The following is a 22,518-nucleotide window of genomic DNA, read 5'->3' as shown; positions in this document are numbered from 1 at the left end:
GGTTGGCGTCATTCAATGTCTGTAGTGAGATGCTGAAGATGTTCTATAGGTCAGTTGTGGAGAGCGTCCTCTTCTTTGTGGTGGCATGTTGGGGAGGAAGCATTAAGAAGAGGGACGCCTCACGTCTTAATAAGCTGGTAAGGAAGGCGGGCTCTGTCGTGGGCAAAGTACTGGAGAGTTTAACATCGGTAGCTGAGCGAAGGGCGCTGAGTAGGCTACGGTCAATTATGGAAAACTCTGAACATCCTCTACATAGCACCATCCAGAGACAGAGAAGCAGTTTCAGCGACAGGTTACTATCGATGCAATGCTCCTCAGACAGGATGAAGAGGTCAATACTCCCCAATGCCATTAGGCTTTACAATTCAACCGCCAGGACTTAAGAACTTTTTAAAAGCTATTATTAATGCTTTTTGAGATAGTGATTTAGATGCATATCATATTTTCTACTGAGTTAAGTATTGTATGTAATTAGTTTTGCTACAACAAGTGTATGGGACATTGGAAAAAAAGTTGAATTTCCCCATGGGGATGAATAAAGTATCTATCTATCTATCCATCTGTCCATCTGTCCATCTGTCCATCTGTCCATCTGTCCATCTGTCCATCTGTCCATCTGTCCATCTGTCCATCTGTCCATCTGTCCATCCGTCCATCCGTCCATCCGTCCATCTACCGACCGAGAGAGGAGAGCCTGTCCTGGGTGGTGGGGGTCCCTGATGATGGATGCTGCTTTCCTGTGACAACACTTCGTGTAGATGTGCTCAATAGGTGAGGAGGGCATTACCTGAGATGAACTGGGCTGGATACACTGCTGTTTTGTATGATTTTCCATTCAAGGGCATTGATGTTTCCATATGAGGCTGTAAAGCAGCCAGTCAATAGGCTCTCCACTGCACATCTATTGAAGTTTGTCAAGGTTTTAGATGTAAGCATGATAACATTAATGTCAGCATGATAACATTAAGAGAGCCAGATTGGTTCACCTTTTCTCTGAGCTCATAAATAATGCAAAGAAGGCGAGGGTAAGTTTAGATAAAAATTAAAGTACAGTCGGCCCTCCTTATCCGTGCATTCCACATGCGTGAATTCAACCAACCGCGAATCAAGAAAACCCAGCACTTCCAGCACTCGTTCGAGCATTGTTTGCCTCGCATCTTGTTCATTCACTACTTTGTTCCTGTGGAAAAAATTGCTCCTAAAAAGCGAATATGTGGTCAAAGCAATTCCTCAAAGGCTAAAGTGCTACGTCTCGCTGAGAAAGTAGAAATATTAGATCTTTTGAAAAGTGGCATGCCACTTTCTGAAGTGGGCTGTAAGGTCGGTAAGAACAAATCGACCATTCACACAATAAAGCAGAAAGAAGCTGAATTTTTTGAAAGTTTTAGTGCTGCCCCTACATTGGCAAAAATGGTCTCTCTGGTTTGTGATAAAGTGCTTGCAAAGACTGAGAAAGCGTTAAGTGTGTGGCTAGAGGACATGTCACAGAAGCATTTCCCTGTTGATGGCCAAATTATATGTGCAAAAGCTCTTGGTCTCTATAAGCACTACAGTGACGGGGTTGATGAGAGTGAGAGAGAAGAGTTTAAGGCCAGTAAGGGCTGGCTGGCTATGTAAAACACCTCAAGAACGTAAAGATCACGGGGGCATCGGCTAATGCCAAGGCCACAGCAGTGTTCCCAGAGGAGCTCAAGAAACTCATAGAAGAGAAGGGCTACCTTCCAGAGCAAGTCTTCAACTGTGATGAAACAGGCTTGTTCTGGAAGAAGATGCCCAATCGTACCTGCAACCATAAGGGTGCTCAGCAGGCCCTGGGGTTCAAGGCTTGGAAAGATCGCCTTACTCTGCAACGCAGCCAGTCGCATGATCAAGCCAGGACTCGTCTACCGATCAAACAATCCCCAGGCCCTTAAGGACAAAAACAAAAATTGCCCTCCCGTGTTCTGGCAACACAGCAAGAAGGCTTGGGCGACGGCGATCTTGTTCTTGGAATGGTTCCACCAGTGCTTCATTCCTGAAGTGAAGAAATACCTCGAAGAGAAGGGGCTGCCATTCAAGACCCTCCTCATAATTGACAATGCTCCCGGCCATCCCCAATCTCTCTGCTTCGCCGACAATAATGTGGAAGTGATGTTCCTGCCTCCTAACACTACATCACTGCTGCAGCCAATTTATCAAGGCCTCATCAAGTACATTAAGGCGACTTACACTCGCCTCACCTTCGGGAGGATTCATGTTGCCCTTTTATGCTAACCCTGACTGCAGCATCATGAGTTTATGGAAGAAATTCACAATTACAGATGCAATTGTGCTATTGCAGAGGCTGTAGACGCTGTAAAGCCCGAGACAGTCAATGCATGTTGGAACCCACTGTGGAGTGAGACAGTCAGTGATTTCAGGGGATCCCCACTATCGATGCAGAAGTCAGGGATATCTTGAATGTTGCAAGGGAAGTTGGCAGGGAAGGCTTCTCTGACACGATCAAGGACAACGTCGAGGAACACATAGAAGAGCATAGAGAAACCCTTACCTACGAGGAACTCGAAGATCTGCTGAAATCCTCTACAGAAGATGATGATTTAGAGGAGGCAGAATCATCAATTTGGACACGAAAAATTTGCAGCAGTTTTTCAACAGGCGCAAGTGTTAAAGGATATTATCCTTGACTATGATCCTTCAAGGGAATGAAGCCTCCGTGTCACCCAAGGGATAACAACATGCCTACAACCACTGCAAGATTTGTTTGATGATGCAAGGAAAAAGAAGAGACAGCTTCCTATAACAATGTTTCTAACTAAAGTACCTGCAATTCTGAAGTCTTGACGTTCTACGCTTGAAGATTCTCAGCCCTCAACTTCCATAGTTCCTGATTTTAGTATTATTGAGCCTCCTCCAAAGTGTCCTTATTCCCGAAACAAGACAGTATAACAACTACTGTACAGGTATTACAAGTTTTACTTGTTGTTTAATCATTGTTTGCCTCGCGTCTCGTTTGTTCGCTGCTTGTGTTATGAGTGAGAGGAATATGCAGATTTCTTTTTGTCAATATTCACTAAACATTACAGTATAACAACTATTTACATAACATTTGCATTGTATTAAGTATTATAAGTAATTGAGAGATGATTTAAAGTATATGGGAGGATGTATGTAGGTTATATGCAAATACTACGCCATTTTATATAAGGGACTTGAGCATCCGTGTTTTTTGGTATCCGCGGAAGTCCCGGAACCAATCCCTCACGGATAGGGAGGGCTGACTGTACTTTCTTTTTTCTTAAAAAAAGGTTCAGAGCTTTGTGTCATATAGAACCATGGAAAAGAGTTGCTCTAAGTTGAACTGTATTGAGCTCACTATAGTTGTACACATTTCTTAAGGCCAGAGGTTGTTATTCAGTCACATTTGTGTTAAGAGAAGCCATTGAACATCAGGCTTTGAAAGTGTCATGTTCTTTTCAAAATATCTGAAAAGTACATTTAATGTCAGAGAAACGTATACAATATACATCCAGAAATTCTTTTTCTTTGCAAACATCCACAAAAACAGTAGTGCCCCAAAGAATGAATAACTGTTAAATGTTAGAACCTTAAAGCTCCTCCCCCATGCACAGTCAGCGGCAGAGCAGCAGCAAACCAGTTGCTCTGGTTGCTCTATGTACACTTGTCTGGTACAAAGATTTACAATTTCAAATCTACAGTGTAAGTAATTCCTTTGAAAAGAATTAGTGTTTCAAAATATGTTGAAGTGATGAAATGGTTTTCCCTGGATTTGCCTGAACTTGTTTTTGTGATGTTTCCGATTGGGGGAAAGTTTAATCAATTTCCTCCTTTAGCCTAAGGGTGGGGGAAAATATTTTGAATCTGATATGTCAACATAAAAACAGGAAATACTGGGGGTATTTGGCAGTACTATGAAGAGAATCAAAACTGAAGTTAGTGTTTCAGATCACTGATTCTTCATTTGAACTTAGTACAAGAGCAGTCTGAAATATTACAGACACTTGAAGGTCACTGAACTGAGATGTTTACTCTTCCTTTCTCCACAACTGCTGCCTGACCTGTAGAGAATCTCCAGCACATCTTGTTTCTTTCCCAAATTTCCTCCTTTTAACTCAGTTTGCAACAGGGTTGTTATCAACTAATAGAATGAAAGCTGTTTAACCCTTGAGCATCACACCCAAAATGCTGTTGTAGGAACTCAGCAGGTCAGGCAGCATCTATAGAAATGAATAAACAATCAATGTTTTGGACTGAGACAATTATTCAGGACCTTTTAATCAATAGATTAATAAACAGATCAGGTTATCTCCTTGATCTGCTTGCACCCAGGAGGAAGTTTTTTAAAAAAAATCACCATCATGTGCAGTGTTGTATGACATGTGCAATCAAGATCTTTCATCTGTTTTTAATCTTAGAATTCTCTACCCATGCACATGATTTTTCTTGGTAAAATTTTTTACAGAAGTAGTTTGCCGTTGTATTCTCCTGGGTAGTGTCAAGATGTGTGAACCCCAGCCATTATCAATACTTTTCAGAGGTTGTCTGCCTGCCATCAGTGATCACATAACCAGGACTTGCACCAGCTGCTCAATATGACTATTCACCACCTGCTCTCATGGCTTTGCATGATCCTGATCCAGGGGCTAAGCAGTTGCCGAAACATGCGCAGTTGTGACCTGCAGGCTCGTGGAAGGACGGAGCATCTGAAATTATAGTTGTGTTCAACTTCAAGTGCTATATCCTAAACAAAAAACAATTCTGAGGAATCAACTTTTTTTTGGGGGGGGGGGATTGTTGCTCGGTATATTTTGAGTGTCTGGAATTGTTTTAATGCAATAGAATGGTGGTAATTTCTGGCAGCTACAATAGCTACAATTTGTGCCAGGTAGACAAAAATCCTGCAGGGCCAGATGCTCAAATCCTTTTGTAATGAGTAACATGAAGCTGATTGTGAGCAAGCACTGATATGGAGCAATGAAATGTGACCTTGGTTAAAAATGATATGTTGATTTTGCAAAGTTCTGTTTCTGGCCTTTTTAAAAATGTTTGTAAATCATTGTAAATAAATGTAGACACACGAGTCTTGCATTTCACCATGATGATTTGGGTGAATTCTTAATCCTGTGAAACAAAATTTTATTTTTCTCACACAATCCATTCTCTATTGCAATAAAACTTATCGATCACACCTTTACATATCTTGAATATGTGATTTAGGTTTGCCATAATCTAATCAATAATTAATAAATTGCTTTTTTTCTTTTCTTCAGGCATCAGCTTGTATAACTACTCCATATCAGAGCTTTTTCCCAAGACAAATAGAATTAGGTAAGTGGAATATCATTTAAAATTATGGTTATTTAAGAATAAATTATGCCAAACTGGATGGACACTGGTTACTGAGCTTCAGTCATGTGCTGCTACAGTCTAGATAATATCAGACTAGATGTTTGTCATCTATATCAATGATCAGGATGATAATGTTAACTGGATCAATAAATATGCGGGTGACACCACAATCAAAGGTGTAATGGGCAGCAAGGAAGGTAATCGTGGCTTGTGGACAGATCTGGATCAGTTAGAAAAGTGATCTGAAAACTGGCTGATGGAATTTAATGCAGACAAGTGTGTTGTGTTGCACTTCAGTAGGACCAACCAGGTAGGTCTCACACAGTGAACGGTCGGGCACTGAGTGTGTGGTGGAACAAAGGGATCTGGGAATACCGGTCCATAGTTCATTGAAAGTTGTGTCACAGGTAGGTAGGATCGTAAATAAAGCTTTTGGCACCTTCATAAATCAATATATTGAGTAAAGGAGATGGTATGTTATGTTGAAGTTGTAGAAGACAGTAGTGAGCCTAATTTGAGTATTATGTGCAGTTTTGTTCACTTACCAACAGGAAATATGTAAAGAGAGTAAAGAGAAAATTTGGAAGGATTTTGTTGGGATTGGAGGACCTGAGTTGAGGAAAGATTGAATAGGTTAGGACATAATTCCTTGCAACCTAAGAATTGGGAAGGGGATTTGATGGGGGTATACAAAATTATGAGGGGTATAGATAGTGTAAATGCAAGCAGGCTTTTTCCATTGAGGGTGGGAGAGACTACAACTAGAGGTCATGGGTAAAGGGTGAAATGTTTAAAAGGGCACATGAGAGGAAACAGCTTCTCTCAGTGGGTCATGAGAGTGTGGAATGAGCTACCAGCACAAATGATGCATGTGAGCTCAATGTCAGATTTTAAGAGAAATTTGGATGGGTAAATGGATGGCAGGAGTGTAGAGCGCTGTGGTCCCAATGCAGATTGATGACAGCAGGCAGTTTAAATGTTTTGGTACAGACTAGATGGGCCAAAGGATCTGTTTCTGTGCTGTACTGTACTATATATGTGTATATAGCAAAGTATGATCAAGTGTGAAGTACAGGACACTTTCTGAACCTTGGTGTTTCAACACTGTGCCGTGTGTAAATATGTAAAACGTATAATGTGTAAAACATGGTTCCCATTCAGTGTTTTGGCATGGGGAGGAGGGAGTTGATTGTAAACATTAATTGTCTTTTGTTAATTGCCAATTGAACAACAATGAAGCATTCTTTATCCTCCTTTCCCACGCTGTACTTTTTAAATTAGTTCACTAAAGCGGGGGCAGAGGGGGTTGGGCCCAGCTCACTGCTTCTGATGCTGAAGTCATGTGACAATTCAGATTTATTTTTAATGTTCCTTCATGGATCATCGTAGTTGATTTGTCAGTTTGTTCACCTTTAATTGAACCTGTCTTTATACTTCATCCTTTCCTAATGAAGAAGCTTTTTTAAAAAAATAAATAAATAATTTCAGTTTTGTTCCAGAAATGCAATTGTAAATTTGCAGGTTTATTGATCACTGTTGGGGAGATGTAGCTTTAACAATTGTCTTCTGGAATTGCTATTTTCATTCTTGTTGAGGATACTCAGAACCTACCTCTGAATCAGTGTTTGTTCACCCTGAACTGTGGTTTTTTACTTGACATCCATTATTTTTAATTAAAAGTCAGTAGCGATGATAACACTCTTGTCTCTAAGGACCTCTTCCAATCAAGATTTTAATGACTAACTGTTCAGCATTTTATAACTTTTATTCACCACTTAATAACATTTTATTTTCCCTTGCTGACCAAGAATTCATTATGTACCAAATGACAACATTGTCATTTCTAGCTCGAGACAGGAAAATCTGCAGATCTTGGAAATCCAAGACACTCGCACATTCTAGTGCACTCTCACTCTTCTGGCTCAAATTTCTAAGGTTTACTCTTTTCCATAGATGCTGCCTGGACTGCTGAGTTCCACCAGCAATTTGTGTGTGTTGCTCAAACTTTATTCCTTTATATTTCTAGATTTTAAGTAATTTACAAACGGCAGTGTTTTTATGTTATTAACAATTTTTATTTTAACAATCCAAGTTGGAATCTAATGATAATACAAGATTGTGAGAGGCATAGATAGGGTGGATAAGTCAGTTCCTGTTTCCCAGGGCACCAATAGCAAACACCAGAGGGCACATGTACAAAATTAAGGGAGGGAAGTTTCGGGGAGACATCAGGGGTAAGTTTTTTTACACAGAGGGTTGTGAGTGCCTGGAATGACTTGCCAGGGATGGTGGTGGAAGCTAAAACATTAGGGGTATTTAAGAGCCTCTTGGACAGGTACATGGATGAAAGAAAATGGAAGGTTGTGGGTTTAGTACTTTTTTAAAGGATTATATGGGTTGGCACAACATGGAGGGCTGAAGGGCCTGTACTGTGCTGTAGTGTTCTATGGTATTAAACAGTTAAATTGTGAGCTATGCATCTATTTTCTATCTGTATTGTATTTTGTGTTCCACATTTATTATGGTAGTTAGTCAGTTGGGTAGGGGCATGGGAAGTTGAAGAGTTTTAGTTACGTATTCATGCTTTTGTGTTTAGTCTAGCTAAGGAAGTAAGCTAGCGGTGTTATCATTTTTTTGTTGACCACTTAATTACATTTACAATCACTTAAGCTTTCTTCAACATAATTAAGCAAACTCACTTAAATATGTTTAATATGCCACATCTGTTTATATTGTTTTATCCCTAGTTTTAGTTTCATTACTTACTTTTGTCACTTTGAGATAATTTGTTTTGCTAGTTTCTTAATCGAGGACTGAATGTATTCTTTGATTTTTGGATCCTTATTGTTATTTGGACTGGAAAGCCCGTCATACAAGGTCAACCCCCCCCCCCCCCCCCGCTTAGTCTCTGAGCATTGTTGGTTTATTTGAGTAGATGCTGCACATACTTTAAGAAAAGTCCAGTTGTTTGCTGAGTTTTATGTGTTACGTAACCCCGTAACCAGGTAACTTACCAGCAAAGATAGATGGATCAGCTGAGTCGGATGCCACTATTTTCAAACGTTTTATTCAACAAGGGCACAAACGTATGGTTAATACAAAACATTCAGATCATATACCTCGTCAAAACTTAATCTAAAACACCGGTGTAACCATAATCAATCAGAAATAAGCTCTACAGTTGTCTAGGGGTAATACTGAGTCCAATTGAAATATAAAGAGTCACTCAGCAGTTTGCAGGCTTTTCCCTTTTGGGAACCCCTGGGGTTTTCACGTTGTAGAGAGAGAGAGAGTTGATTTAGAAAAGATAAACACTTGCCCGTCGTCTTGGCAGAGCAAATCCTTGGAATCAGGGGAGCAGGCTTCCCCGTTGTTAGTTAAAAGCAGTCTTCTGTTGGTTCTAGCCACAGATTCGAATTCGGAATCTAACGCACGTGGCTTCCTTCAAAATGGCGTCCCGCTCCCACGGGAATCGATATCGTGCTTCCTTCGTCTCCTGGGTGCATCTGAGGGTTCCCCCCCCCCTCAGACCCTCCTTTATACTTCTTCACGGGATCGCAGGTGTCAATCAGGTTGCAGGTGATGCGATCTCTCTCTCAACCAGCCCACTTTGCCCGAGGGCTTTTCACGTGGTCTCCATGAGACAATAGTCAAGGTCACCTTTATTCTGCTTCTTGGGAGAACGTGGTCTCTCTCTCTCTCTCCCATTTCCCTGTGTCTATTCAGCACGTCCCTTCCTCTTTTGGGTCAGCTGACCCCCCTCTTGACTAGGGTTCTTGAGATTCTCACAAAGGAGGGGGCCGGCGGCATAACATATGTCAGTGTGGTGAATTTATAATTTTGTTCTCTGTTTCACTAAAAGCTATTCCACACATTTCAAATATAGACAACAGCAAAGCGCACATGCCTTTTTGTAAGCAAGTGTACAATATGGTTGTGGATTACCTGGCTGGTTATTCCAGTATTCCATTCATGGTTCTTGAGTTGTGGCACTGGGAAACATTTTTAAATTCTTCAGTTTGGTGCAAGACAAAATAATAAATCATCGGTGGTGAAATGAAGCTAAGTAGTTTGTGTTGGCCTCCCACTACATATAAGGGAATTGATGGAACAGTGTGCCTGCAGATTTGAACTTCAGATTTACGTTTGAGTAACTATCAGATGCATCAATCATTTATTTTGTTCACAGTAGCATTTTGGATTTGATTGATAGGTCAAAATGACCCTCTGACTTCATTTTGAGTTTCATGAGCTTGTTGGGAAACTTTATAAAAACACTGAAAGAGAAATGCACAAGGGATATGTAAGCTTGAATCTGTAAATTCCAGTAAATAAATGTCAGTCCATGACCACCTCTTGTTCTCAGGATGGAGGAGCAGCACCTTGTATTCTGAAATAACAGAAAACCTGCAGATGCTGGAAATCCAAGCAACACACACAAAATTCTGGAGGAACTCAACAGGCCAGGCAGTATCTATGGAAAAGAGTATAATCAAAGTTTTGATGCCAAGAACCTTCTTCAGGACTGGAGGGAAAAAAAAGATTAGAGTCAGAGTTGAAGATGGAGGGGAGGGGTGATGTTAAGAGCTGGGAAGGTGATTGGTGAAAGAGATACAGGGCTGGCGAAGGGGGAATCTGATAGAGGACAGAAGGCCATGGAAGAAATAAAAGGGGAGGAGCCACCAGAGGGAGGTGATGGGCAGATAAGGAGATGAGGTGAGAAAAGGAATGGGGAATGATGTGGTGGGGGGGGGATTGCTGGAAGTCAGAGAAATCAGTGTTCTGTCTGGGTAGCCTCCAGCCTGATGGAGCGAATATCATTTTTTCCTTCTAGTAAATAAAATTTCCCTCCCTCTCTTCTTTTCTATTCCCCACTCCGGTCTCTTACCCCTTGCCTGTCTATCACCTCTCTCTCTGCCCTCTCCTCCTTCTCTTTCTCCTATGGTCCACTCTGCTCTCCTATCAGATTCCTTCCTCTCCAGCTCTTTACTTTTCCTACCCACCTGGCTTCAGTACCACCTTTCAGCAATCCGCCTTCCCCTTCCCCCATCTTTTTATTCTGGAGTCTTCCCCTTCCTTTTTAAGTCCTGGAGAAGGGACTCCTGGAGAGTTCCTAGTGCATTTTGTGTGTGTGTATTGCTCTCAAATTCCAGTATCTGCAGAATTAGTTTAAAATTCTAGTTGCATCCTAAATCAAGTGTAAAAATAAATTCAAACGTACTAATTGGTGAATTAGATACTTTAAACAAAAGTTAAAGTTAACTCTGAATCCCTCCCAACCTAAATGCCGTTGAATTTGATGGGAGCATGTGCACTGTCTTAGTCTCTTTCTTCCACTCCAGTACCAAAGTCACTGACCAGCTCATTTGTTGACGTGAAGGAAGGGTTGTTCTCATGACACCATGTCACTAAGCTCTCCGTCTCCTTCCTGTACTCTTGACACATTGTTTTAGATACAGCTTCCAATGGTTAATAACTCATCGGGGTGATTGATAAGTTTGTGCCCTAAGGTAGAAGGAGATGAGTTATTAACTTCAAACTTTCTGCATAATCACTCAGAGTTGAGATGTGCATGTAACGAGCTGTATAACTCATTTCCTTCTGCCTTAGGCCACAAACTTATCAATCACCCCTGCTGTGGATACTTTCTGGAGGTCCAAGATCCGTATGTTCCACAACCGCTGGACTAAGTGTGTAAATGTAGGAGGGGACTATGTTGAAAAATAAATGTGCTAGGTATACGAAAATTGACTCCTTTTACCTTAGGCTTCAAATATATCAATCACCCCTCGTACAAGCACAGCAAAAGTAATGAGCCTAATTCATTATAAAACAGAAAGCATATATAAAACCATATTAAATACCATGTAAGCAGTTGCAAAGATCTCAGGGCTCACAATCTTTAGTTTCCATTTGATTGTTGCCATCGTTGGGTGACTTAGTTGTTGCTGTTGTCAGAGGAGACCTAGATTTCCAACTCGCGAAACCACCTTGGGCCTGTCCTAGGCACCAATCAATCATGATTCCTTGGTCTAGGTGAAGTCCCAAGAACCAAACGAAAGGTGTCCCAATAAACGGGATCAATCCAGAAGCATGCTGAGACTGGAACTCTTTGGACTTTTGTTTTCATGCCACTGGTGCCTTGAGGCTAAGAGAGGATCATGCAGCCACTATTAGCAGACATTTAACAAATCTCCAGTGCAAGAATCCAGTCGCCATTAACAAACCAACAGTATTTAACTTGTGCAGACACCCTACATGCTGCAACCTCAAAGATTTGGTGTCATTTGGATTTGTTCATACTCCCACCTGTTATTTTTACAAAATTTAATACACCACAGCACAAATACAGCATGGTAACAGGCAATGAGCCCTCGTCACCCTATTACACCTATGTGAGGAATTAACTTAGTTTACTTTATTGTCACCAAACAATTGATACTAGAGCATACAATCACCAGAGTGATATTTGTTTTTGCGCTTCGCGCTCCCTGAAGATGTTGGGGAAGTCCAGAACAAGGGGTCACAGTTTAAGGATAATGGGGAAGCCTTTTAGGACCGAGATGAGGAAAAGCTTCTTCGCACAGAGAGTGGTGAATCTGTGGAATTCTCTGCCACAGGAAACAGTTGAGGCCAGTTCATTGGCTATATTTAAGAGGAAGTTAGATATGGCCCTTGTGGCTAAAGGGATCAGGGGGTATGGAGAGAAAGCAGGTACAGGGTTCTGAATTGGATGATCAGCCATGATCGTACTGAATGGCGGTACATGCTCGAAGGGCCGAATGGTCTACTCCTGCACCTATTTTCTATGTTTCTATGTTTCTAAATCAAAATAAATATAATAAAAAATTTAAATTATAAATCGTAATTAGAAAATAGAAAAGGGAAAGTAAGGTAGTGCAAGTCAGGTCCAGATATATTGAAGGTACGGCCCAGATCCGGGTCAGGATCTCTTCAGCAGTCTTATCACAGTTGGAAAGAAGCTGTTCCCAAATCTAGCCGTACAAATCTTCATGCTCCTGAACCTTCTCCCGGAGGGAAGTGGGACAAAAAGTGTGTTGGCTGGGTGGGTTGTGTCCTTCATTATCCTGGTAGCACTGCTCTGATAGCGTGTGGTGTAAAGTGAGTCCAAGGATGGAAGATTGATTTGTGTGATGTGCTGGGCTATGTTCATGATCTGCAGATTCTTCTGGTCTTGGACAGGACAACTTCCATACCAGGTTGTGATGCACCCTAGAAGAATGCTTTCTACGGTGCACCTATATAAAAAAAAAATTAGTGAGGGTTTTAGGGGACAGGCCAAATTTCTTCAGCTTTCTCAGGAAGTAAAGGCGCTGGTGGGCCTTCTTGGCAGTGGACTCTGCTTGGTTTGACCAAGTCAGGTCATTTGTGATATTCACCCTGAGGAAATTAAAGCTTTTGACCTGTTCCACCTGCGCACCACCGATATAGATGGGGTCGTGCGGTCCGCTACTCCTTCTGAAGTCAACAACCAATTCCTTCGTCTTGCTGACATTGAGGGATAAGTTATTGTCTTCGCACCATGCCACCAGGTTCTTAATTTCCTCTCTGTACTCAGACTCATCATTACCCAAGATACGGCCCATAATTGTGGTGTCATCAACAAACTTATATATTGAGTTTGATGGAAACTTGGGCTACACAATCATGGGTGTACAGTGAGTACAGCAGGGGGCTGAGTACACAGCCTTGTGGGGCACTGGTGCTCAGAGTGATTGTAGAGGAGAGCTTGCCCCCTATTTTTACAGCTTGGGTCCTGTCTGTGAGGAAGTTGAAGATCCAGCTGCAGATCTGAGTGCTAAGACTCAGGTTCCAGAGCTTAGGAATCAGTTTATTTGGAATGATGGTATTAAAAACAGAGCTGTGGTCGATGAAAAGGAGTCTTACATATGCGTCTTTGTTCTCCAGGTGTTCTAAGGAGGAATGTAGTGCCAGAGAGATGGCATCTGCAGTTGGCCTGTTGCTCCGGTAGGCGAATTGCAAAGCGTTGAGGTTGACCAGTAGGTTATGGTTGATGTGTGCCATAACCAATCGCTCGAAGCACTTCATAGCAATTGATGTTAGAGCCACAGGTTGGTAGTCATTCAAGCATGCCACCTTGCTTTTCTTCGGCACCGGGATTATCGTTGCCTTCTTAAAACACGAGGGGATCTTAGACTGAAGCAGGGAGCAGTTGAAGATGTCAGCAAACACTCCAGCTAGCTCCCTTGCACAGGCCCGGAGAACCCGTCCCAGGATGACATCTTGGCCCATCGCCTTCCTTGGATTTATCTTCAGGAAGGTGCTTCTAACATCTTCCTCGGTGACGATGAATCTCGATGTCACCAGGTCCGGTTCATCCAGAGGGGACGGGACGCTCCTCTTCTGTTCGAAACTTGCGTAGAATACGTTAAGTTCGTCAGGAAGAGAAGCACTACAGTTATTGATATTCCCAGCCTTTTCTTTGCGCCCAGAGATCTCACTTTGACCCTGCCATAGTCTACTGACATCCCTCTGGTTAGCCTGGGCTTCCAACTTGGCTTGATATTACCTCTTGGCACCCTTAATGGCTTTCCGGAGTTCACGCCTGGATTCCATGTAGCGACTGGTATCTCTGGACTTAAAAGCTGCGGCTCTAGCCTTCAAAAGGGACTGGACCTCATAATTCATCCAAGGTTTCCGGTTAGGGAATACCCGGATCGTCTTGCGAGACACACAGTCCTCTGTGCATTTCCAGATAAAGTCCATGACAGCTGAGGCATACTCATCAAGGTTAGCTGCCAAGTCCCTGAAAACTAACCAGTCTACCGATTCAAAGCAGTCACGGAGGATCTCATCCGTTTCCTCTGTCCAACGCGACACCACTTTTGACACCGTGACCTCCCGCTTCAGTTTCTGTTTGTAAGCTGGGAGGAGGAATACGGCCTGATGGTCCAATTTTCCCAAGTGAGGTCGTTGGACGGAATGGTAGGCATCCTTGACTGCTGTGTAGCAGTGGTCAAGTATACTCGGGCCTCTAGTGGAGCAGGAGACATGGCTGGTATAACTTTGGCAGCGCTTTTCTGAGGTTGGCCTGGTTAAAGTCTCCAGTTGTAATGAGCAAAGCCTCCGGATACCTCGTCTCAAGTTCACTGATGTTGGCAAACAGTGTATTCACAGCACACTCCACGTCCGCCTGGGGGGGAATGTAGACCGCTGTCAGTATGACCGAGGTGAATTCCTGTGGCAGATAATAGGGACGACACTTCACCGACAGATGTTCCAGGTCCGGACTGCAGTAGCTTGTCAGTGCCACTGTGTCCGAGCACCACGCAGTGTTGATCAGCAGGCAGACACCACCTCCCTTCGTCTTGCCCGAAGATGCCATGCGGTCCATCCAATGGATTGAAAATCCCTCTGGTCGGATGGCACAGTCAGGGGTGGCAGGGGAGACCCAGGTCTCTGAAACAGAATACACAGCAGTTCTGCATCTCCCTGCAGTAGGTGAGTCTCCCTTTAAGATAATCCAACTTGTTCTCTATGGCTTGCACATTAGCTAGTAGGATGGTGGGCAGAGGGATCCTAAAGCCCCTCCGCTTCAATCTGACCAGCAGCCCAGCTCTTTTCCCACGCTTCCTCAGTATTTTGTGCATCTTTTCAGGTTTCCATCGATGCAGTGTGTTGTTGGCAGCTCTTTGAGGTTGGTGGACGCGTCCCGCGGGGATTGATCGGTGGGTCGCGTCGTCGGGCGCTCCAGGTCGGGCCTCGTGACGGGGGAGGCTTTGCTGCCACTTCCAACTGTCGGGGGCCCGGGCTTTGCCTTTGGAATGTGGGAGGAAACTGGAGCACAGAGAAAACCTACGCAGTCACTGGGAGGATGTACAGACTCCTTACAGACAGAGGTGATATATGAACCCCAGGTTGCTGGTGATGTAATTGTGCTACCGTGATATCCATTGTTTGATAGTATTTGACAACACATTGCTAATACACTGTCAAATGCTAACTACTTGCAGGACATTAGTAAAAATATGTGATATGTATATGCAACCATTGGTTCCTGCAACAATTGTTACTTTGCTATTGCTTTGATTAAACAGTGACATTCGTATATTTTGGCTTGCATTTGGCTTTTTCTGAGCTTTGATTATTTTGTTCACTTTGGCAATATTTAAGTACTTTACAAATTCTGTCTATCTATTGCTACAGCATGGAGTAGGCCTTCCCGGCCTTTAAAGCCATGCTTCGCCAGCAACCTCACACTCAGATTAACCCTAACCCTTTAATGGACAATTTACAATGGCCTATTAGCCTACTGTACATCTTCAGAATGTGGGAGAAAACTGAAGCACCCGGGGAAAATGTATGTAATCCATTGGGAGGACATACAGAGACTCCCCAGAGAACAGCACTGGAATTAAATGCTGAACTCCAGAATGCACTGAGCTGTAATAGCATTGCGCTAACTGCTGCAGTACTGTAACTCCAAAAATAAGTGTCTTCATTTATCATTCTTAGAGTTGCATTCTGTTGCCATGAAGAATCTGCCAGTTTTGAGCCCAGTCAGAACTTGACCTTTGAATTTCTTCTACTTGTCTGTCTTATTTTTGTCGTCTTTCTCTCTGACTCATGTACAAGACAGTGTTCTTCATTGAAGTGCCCTTTGAGTCAGCTGTGATTCCCATCAGCTTAGAATGCAGCTCCTGCAGTTCGGAAACGGGGTGAGTGTGCAGCTGGCAGCTTTGATCGGGAGAGAAAGAGTGTGAAGGTCTGCTGGAGTCAAGGAAACACTGTGAAAGTGTTGTGACTGACTAAAACTGTGCTCCACAGAAGCTGCGACTAGGAAATACTACATCAACACACACAAAATACTGGAGGAACTTGGATGGCCAGGCAGCATCTGTGGAAAAGAGTAAATAGTTGATGTTTCAGCTTGAGACACTTCATCAGAAAAGGAGAAAGGAGATGAGATCAGAGTAAGAAGGTGGGGGGGGGGAAGGGAGGATGAAATTCAAGGTTGCAGGTAATAAGGTAAAGTTGGGATTGAGGGGTGGAGTGAAGTAAGAGCTGGGAAGTCAATTGATGAAAGAGATAAAGGGCTGGCGAAGGGGAATCTGACAGGAGAGGATGGAAGGCTATGAAAGAAAGTGAAGAGGGAGGGAGGAGTGCCAGAAAGAGGTAATAGGCAGGTAAGAAGATAAGGTGAGGAAGGGAATGGGGAATGGTGAGGGAGAATAGTGGGGGCATTACCAGAAGTTTGATAAATCGATGTTTATACCATCAACTTGGAGGCTACCCAATTGGAATATAAGGTGTTGCTCCTTCAATCTCATCATGGCTGTAGAGGAGGCCATGGACTGACATGTCGGAATAGGAATGGGAAGTTGAAGTAAAATGGGTGGCCACTGAGAGATCTCACTTTCTCTGGTAGATGGAGCGTAGGTGCTCGGCGGCACGGTCTCCCAGTCTGTCTCTCCGATACAAAGAAGGCCACATCCGGAGCACCAAATACAGTAAATGACCCAATAAACTCACAGGTTAAGTGTCGCCTCACCTGGAAGGTGGACTGTGTGTGGTCCTGAATGTTAGTGAGGGAGGAGGTGTAGCACTTGTTCCAAGGATAAATGCCAGGAGGGAGATCAGTAGAAAGGGATGAATGGACAAGAGAATCACGTAAGGAGCGAACCCTCTGGAAAGCAAGAAAGGAGGGGGGAGGAAGATGTGCTTGGTGGGATCCTGTTAGAGATGGCAGAAGGTAGAGAATTGTGTGTTGGCCATGGAGGTTGGTGGGGTGGTAGGTGAGGACAAGAGGAACCCCATCCTTTGTGGGGTGGCAGGAAGATGGAGTGAAGGCAAACATGTACTTAATGAAAAATGTGGTGGAGGAAGGGAAGCCCCTTTCTTTGAAGGAGGAGGACTTCTCCTTAGTTCTGGAATTTCACCTATCACTTACTACCTTGTATTTCTTCCCCCTCCTTCCACCGCCCTCCCCCCATCTTCTTACCTGACTTCTCATCTTTTTTTCTCTACTTCTGATTTCCAGCATCTGCAGATATTTCTATTTGTGATAGGAAATATAAAAGTTTTTATTTATTCACTCAGCAAACCTCTGGGGGGAGGGGAGAGAGTACCAGAGAATTTAACTTTCCTGACACTGTTTTATACTACTTTAACACAAAGATACTATTAACTACCAGTTCAATTGCTCTAATCATCTACATTAACATTTGAAATGTATTTGGATAAATTTACAGGTTTACAATGGCGACAATCCTTGCTAGCAGGATTCCTTTGAATATACAATACCAGTGTTTGTTCCGTAAGCCTCAGTACAAACTCTGGACTTCCAAAATATACCCCCTTGGTTCAAAGTGACCATAAGACATGGGAGCAGGATTGGACCATTTGACCGATCGAGTCTGCTTTGCTGTTCCATCATGGCTGATACATTTCTCTCTCAATCCCATTCTCCTGCCTTCTCCCCATAACTCTTCACGCCCTGATTAATCCAGAACCTATCAACCTCTGCCTTAAATACACTTAGTGACCTAGCCTCCACAGCCAGTTATGGCAACAAATTCCACATTTCCCAGTGCTGAAGGATGACTCCATGATTATACAACTAACCAGAACATGAAATGACAAACAGATCTGTCCTGAACTGTAGCAGGGTTGCACCTTTAACAGTGTGTTAACAGCAGGAACATTCATCTAGTGCAAGGGTTTCTAAACTGGTGTCCACGAGCCCCTTGGTTAATGGCAGGCTTTCATGGCATATAAAAGGGTGGGGGACCCCTAATCTCATGCCTTTCCCAATGTTGTTTCAATGGGACAGATGCAGAATGTCCCACATCCATTGCATGTAATTTCACAAAAGATACCCCTAAGTCTCTCGTTGTCAACAGGTATGACATGCAAACAAATCCATCCACAGTTTGTGGTTTCATAAGCCATAAGGTAATCAGTTGGAAGTTAAATTGTGTTCAGGTTTTATTTGCTGAAGATTGGCCCTCATTTTAGTTCATCCAAAATTATGCTATCCATAATTTTGTATATAATCCGTAACAAAGTGATTCATGGCCAGGAAGGTGGCAGAGGGCAAGTATACCTGTGCTTGAGCCCAATTTGTGTATGATTGTATATGTGCAGGTAGGCAATGCTAATCTAATTAAGATGACTCACAATAAAGGTGTTTCCTAAAGTAGCTGTTGTTCACAGAAAACAACACATGTTTTTTGTTTTCTTTTACCACCCCCCACCAACCTTCCAGAATCATGCTAATTCCTTTATTGGTGCTCTATTTGAATGGTTACAGTTTTCATTTGTTGTCAAGCGAAAAGTTAGCCTCTTCTCAGAACAGTTCCAAAGCCCACTTTCACTGTTTTCTACTCTACACATACTTACAGGACATGATCTGAAGTTGAGCCCAGCTCTGTGTTTTAGTGTAGTATTGGTCCATTATTGTCACGTATACCAAGATGCAGTGAAAAGTTTGTTCATACTGATCAGATCCATCACCACTGTCACCATCACCGTTACTGTTCTGCAGAAGTGATTTGCCATTGCTGCCTTTTGGGCAGCATCTTTACAATACGGGTGACCTCAGCCATCATCACTACTCTTTGGAAATTGTCTGCCTGTTGTCAGTGGTCATATAACCAGAGTTTGTGATTTGTGCCAGCTGCTCATATGATCGTCTACCACCTTGTCCAAGGGTGACCCCAGCCATCATCAATACTTTTCAGAGATTGTCTACCTTTTGTCAGTGGTTGCATAACCAGAACTTGTGATTGCACCAGCTGCTCATTTGACCATTCACCACCTGCTCCCATGGCTTCACGTGACCCTGATCAGGGGTATAAGTAGGTGCTACAGCTTTGCACAAGGGTGACTGGCAGGTTAGTGGAGGGAAGGAGCACTTTTTGCCTCCTTTGGTAGAGAAGTATCTCCATCCAGCCACCCAGATCAAAACATTACACAGTGCATTGAGGTAGGACAAGGTAAAACAATAATAATGCAGATGAACTGTAACAGTAACAAAGTATAGTGTGAGTAAACAATAAAATAAAAGATCACAACCAGGTCGGCTGTGAGGCTGAGTCCACCTTATTGTACAAGAAGTGTAGTTTGGAGTCTGGCGATGGGATGGAAGCTGTCCTTGTGCCTGGTGGTATGTGTTTTCAAGCTTTTGTATCTTTTGCTGATTCAGGGGCTCCTAACCTTTTTATGCCATGTTCTAATACCATTGAGCAAGGGGTCTGTGGACTCAAAGTTGACATACCAAAAAAAGCAAGTCCTGGGTGGAATTTTTGGTTATGCTGCCTGCTTTATTGAAGTGTAGTCAGAGTCTGGTTTCTGTGATGAGCCAAGCTGTTTCAATAACACTCTGCAGTTTCTTGTGGTTATGTCATAGAAAGATGTGATTCACCCAGACAGGTCATCAATGCTGCATTGATAAAAAAAATTAGTAATAACAATTGATTAAAAACAATATAGTCCTGTGTTTTCCTCTGTATCTATTTCATCATTAGAACTATTTGTACAGTCGACCCTCCTTATCTGCGAATTCAACCAACCGCGAATCGAGAAAACCCGGAAGTGCTCTTCCAGCACTTGTTGTTTGAGCATGTATAGACTTTATTTTCTTGTCATTATTCCCTAAACAATGCAGTATAACAACTATTTACATAGCATTTACATTGTATTAGGTATCATAAGTAATCTGGAGATGATTTAAAGTATATGGGAGGATGTGCATGGGTTATCATGGATCAGGATTGGAAAAAAATAGAAAGTTCTCTTACTAAGTAAGTCTGAATAGGTACATCTGGTATTATTTAGCATCAGTTAGTCAAATGTTTGCATTCGTATATAGTATATATTTTACCTTTCTGTGCATATAAAACACTTGGGAATGTATGTTTCAGCGCCGGGCTCCGGAGGTTCCGGAGTTCGATCTAGTGACAGATCACTATCGAGTGCGCTGTCCATCGTGCTGGGTTGATGTGGAGGATCAAAAACCCAAAACCCAGTAATTAAATCACTGCGTTGCTTAGTAATAATTGTAGCTTTCATCGGGGCGGAGCCTTTCTCACTTTATCCTTTAAAATTGTTCCAATCATTGACCGACGTAGCCTAACACTTTTCCAGTGACCGATGGCGTTTCACCTCTTTCCGATCGCTTTATTATTTCCACTTTATTTTCAATCATGATTGTGATTATTTTCATGAACAGAAACACTGCGGATTCAGAGCTGTGACGCCAGGTCCTAATGTCCACCGCACTGAGACAGGTTAAATAAGGGACTTGAGCATCCGCAAATTTTGGTATCCGCAGGGGCGTCCCAGAAACAATCCCTCACGGATAAGAAGGGCCAACTGTACCTCTTTCTTTTCAACTCCATTGTTATTTCTAGTCTACCTGCAACTGTGTTTAGATCTCCTTGATCGTTTGATTCATCTAGTTTAACTTCAGGAGCAGTTTTTAATCAGAAAAAGGCAAGTCAATGCCATAAAACCAGAAATTTCGATGTGCAACATGAGGGCACTTTGATAATCTGGGCTGCCATCTCAGATTCCCCTCTCCTTTTGACTTGTTTATAACAGGCCGGTCGTGGTGTTACCATTTTAAAAAGTTGCAGGTTTAGAAATAGTGATGCTCTGTAGTTGCTATCATTTGAATTTCTTTACTGTTGCAAAATGTCCTACCTCATGCTTGCCTTACTGGATGCCTGGCTGTAATGTCTATGATTGCTATTTATTTATTTCTTCTTCCTGAGTTGTTCCACGGCATGAAAACGGGCGCTTTAGCCAACTGAGTCTGTTCCGTTAAGTACCCATTCACTTTAATTAAACACTATTTTGCAATTCCCCCACTCTCTCACTAATTCTTTCCGGCTAGCACCACTACCACCAAATTCACCAACACACTAGGGGCAACGTCTATTAACCAGCCAACCAAGGCGTAGTTGAGTTTTTCAAGCAAGTTGCCAGGAAAGTGGATGTTATCTACATGGACTTTAGTAAGGTATTTGACAAAGTTTTGCATGGGAGGCTGGTGAAGAAGGTTCAATCACTCAGCATTCAGGATAAGGTAGTATATTGGATTAAGGCATTGGCTTTGTGGGAGAAGCCAGAGAGTGGTTGTAGAGGTGCATGTATCTGACTGGAGGCTTGCGACTAGTGGCGTACGGTAGGGATTGGTGTTGGTCCTTTTGTCATGTATATGAATGATCTAGGTGATAATGTGGTTGACTGGCTCAGCAAGTTTGCAGATGACACCAAGATTGGAGGTGTAGTGACAGTGAGGGAGGTTTTCATGGCTTGTAGAGGGATCTGCATCAGTGGAAAAATGGGCTGAAAAATGGCAGATGAAATTTAATGCAGACAAGCACAAGGTTTTGCGCTTCTCTGGTAGGACCAACCAGGGTAGGTCTTACACAGTGAACGGTAGGGCACTGAGGAGTGTGGTAGAACAAACTGCAGTCAACATGGCTGTCCGGGTCATTGAGGCACGCAAGCCTCCAAACCACAACTTGGAGGTAGCAAACATACAATTAATCATTATTGAGTGGTCAGCGGTCAGCAAAGATATGATCTTCACTAGTCCTGAGCTACAGACTGCCAGAAATAATAAGTAAGAATACGCAACTTATTCCCTTCACTTTTACCATGCCTCCACTAATGTGAATAGTTTCCAGAATAAATATGATAAAAGTGCAACACAATACAAAGCAAATGTTATCGTGGTTAGCATAACACTTTATTGGCAACCTGGGTTCAATTCCTGCTGCTGTCTGTAAGGAGTTTGTATCTTCATAATAACTGCATGGGTTTCTTCCAGGTTCTCTGGTTTCCACCCATAGTGCAAAGATGTACCATTTGGTAGGTTAATTGGTCACTGGAAATTGTCCCATGATTAGGCTAGGGTTAAATTGGGGTTGCTAAGCAGCATGGCTCGAAATGCTGGAAGGGCCAATTCCGCGCAGTATCTCAATAAATAAAGATAGATAGTTCCTACATAGTTTTTTTTTTAAAAAGTAAGGCAGTCTTGTTTGGAATTTTAACAGGGAATTTTGTTCTGACTAATGCAAAGCTTCATGTTCTCTGCCCTTCTGGATGTGAATTTGAAGATATTTCATGTGGAGAAAGCTGGGATGGAAACTTAAGTTTGATTGCTCACAGAAACTC

The 22,518-nt window shown here is 42.7% G+C and overlaps 1 protein-coding gene across 14 annotated transcripts in view; it reads left to right on the top strand.

Annotated features, from left to right (window-relative positions):
* The window catches only part of arvcfb (ARVCF delta catenin family member b), a 538,706-nt gene that overhangs the window by 93,324 nt on the left and 422,864 nt on the right, over positions 1-22,518 (top strand). For 11 of the 14 annotated variants that reach the window (XR_012099693.1, XM_073051890.1, XM_073051882.1 and 8 more), the window contains exon 2: positions 5,271-5,328. The gene's annotated coding sequence lies outside the window, so the exon portion shown is untranslated. Of the gene's footprint in view, positions 1-5,270; positions 5,329-14,989; positions 15,231-22,518 lie in introns of all 14 variants that reach the window. The other 3 variants (XM_073051884.1, XM_073051895.1, XM_073051888.1) reach the window with 1 other exon arrangement.

Source organism: Hemitrygon akajei, chromosome 7, assembly GCF_048418815.1.
Source record: "Hemitrygon akajei chromosome 7, sHemAka1.3, whole genome shotgun sequence".
Lineage (NCBI taxonomy): Eukaryota > Metazoa > Chordata > Chondrichthyes > Myliobatiformes > Dasyatidae > Hemitrygon > Hemitrygon akajei.
This window is presented reverse-complemented; position numbering and strand designations above follow the sequence as displayed.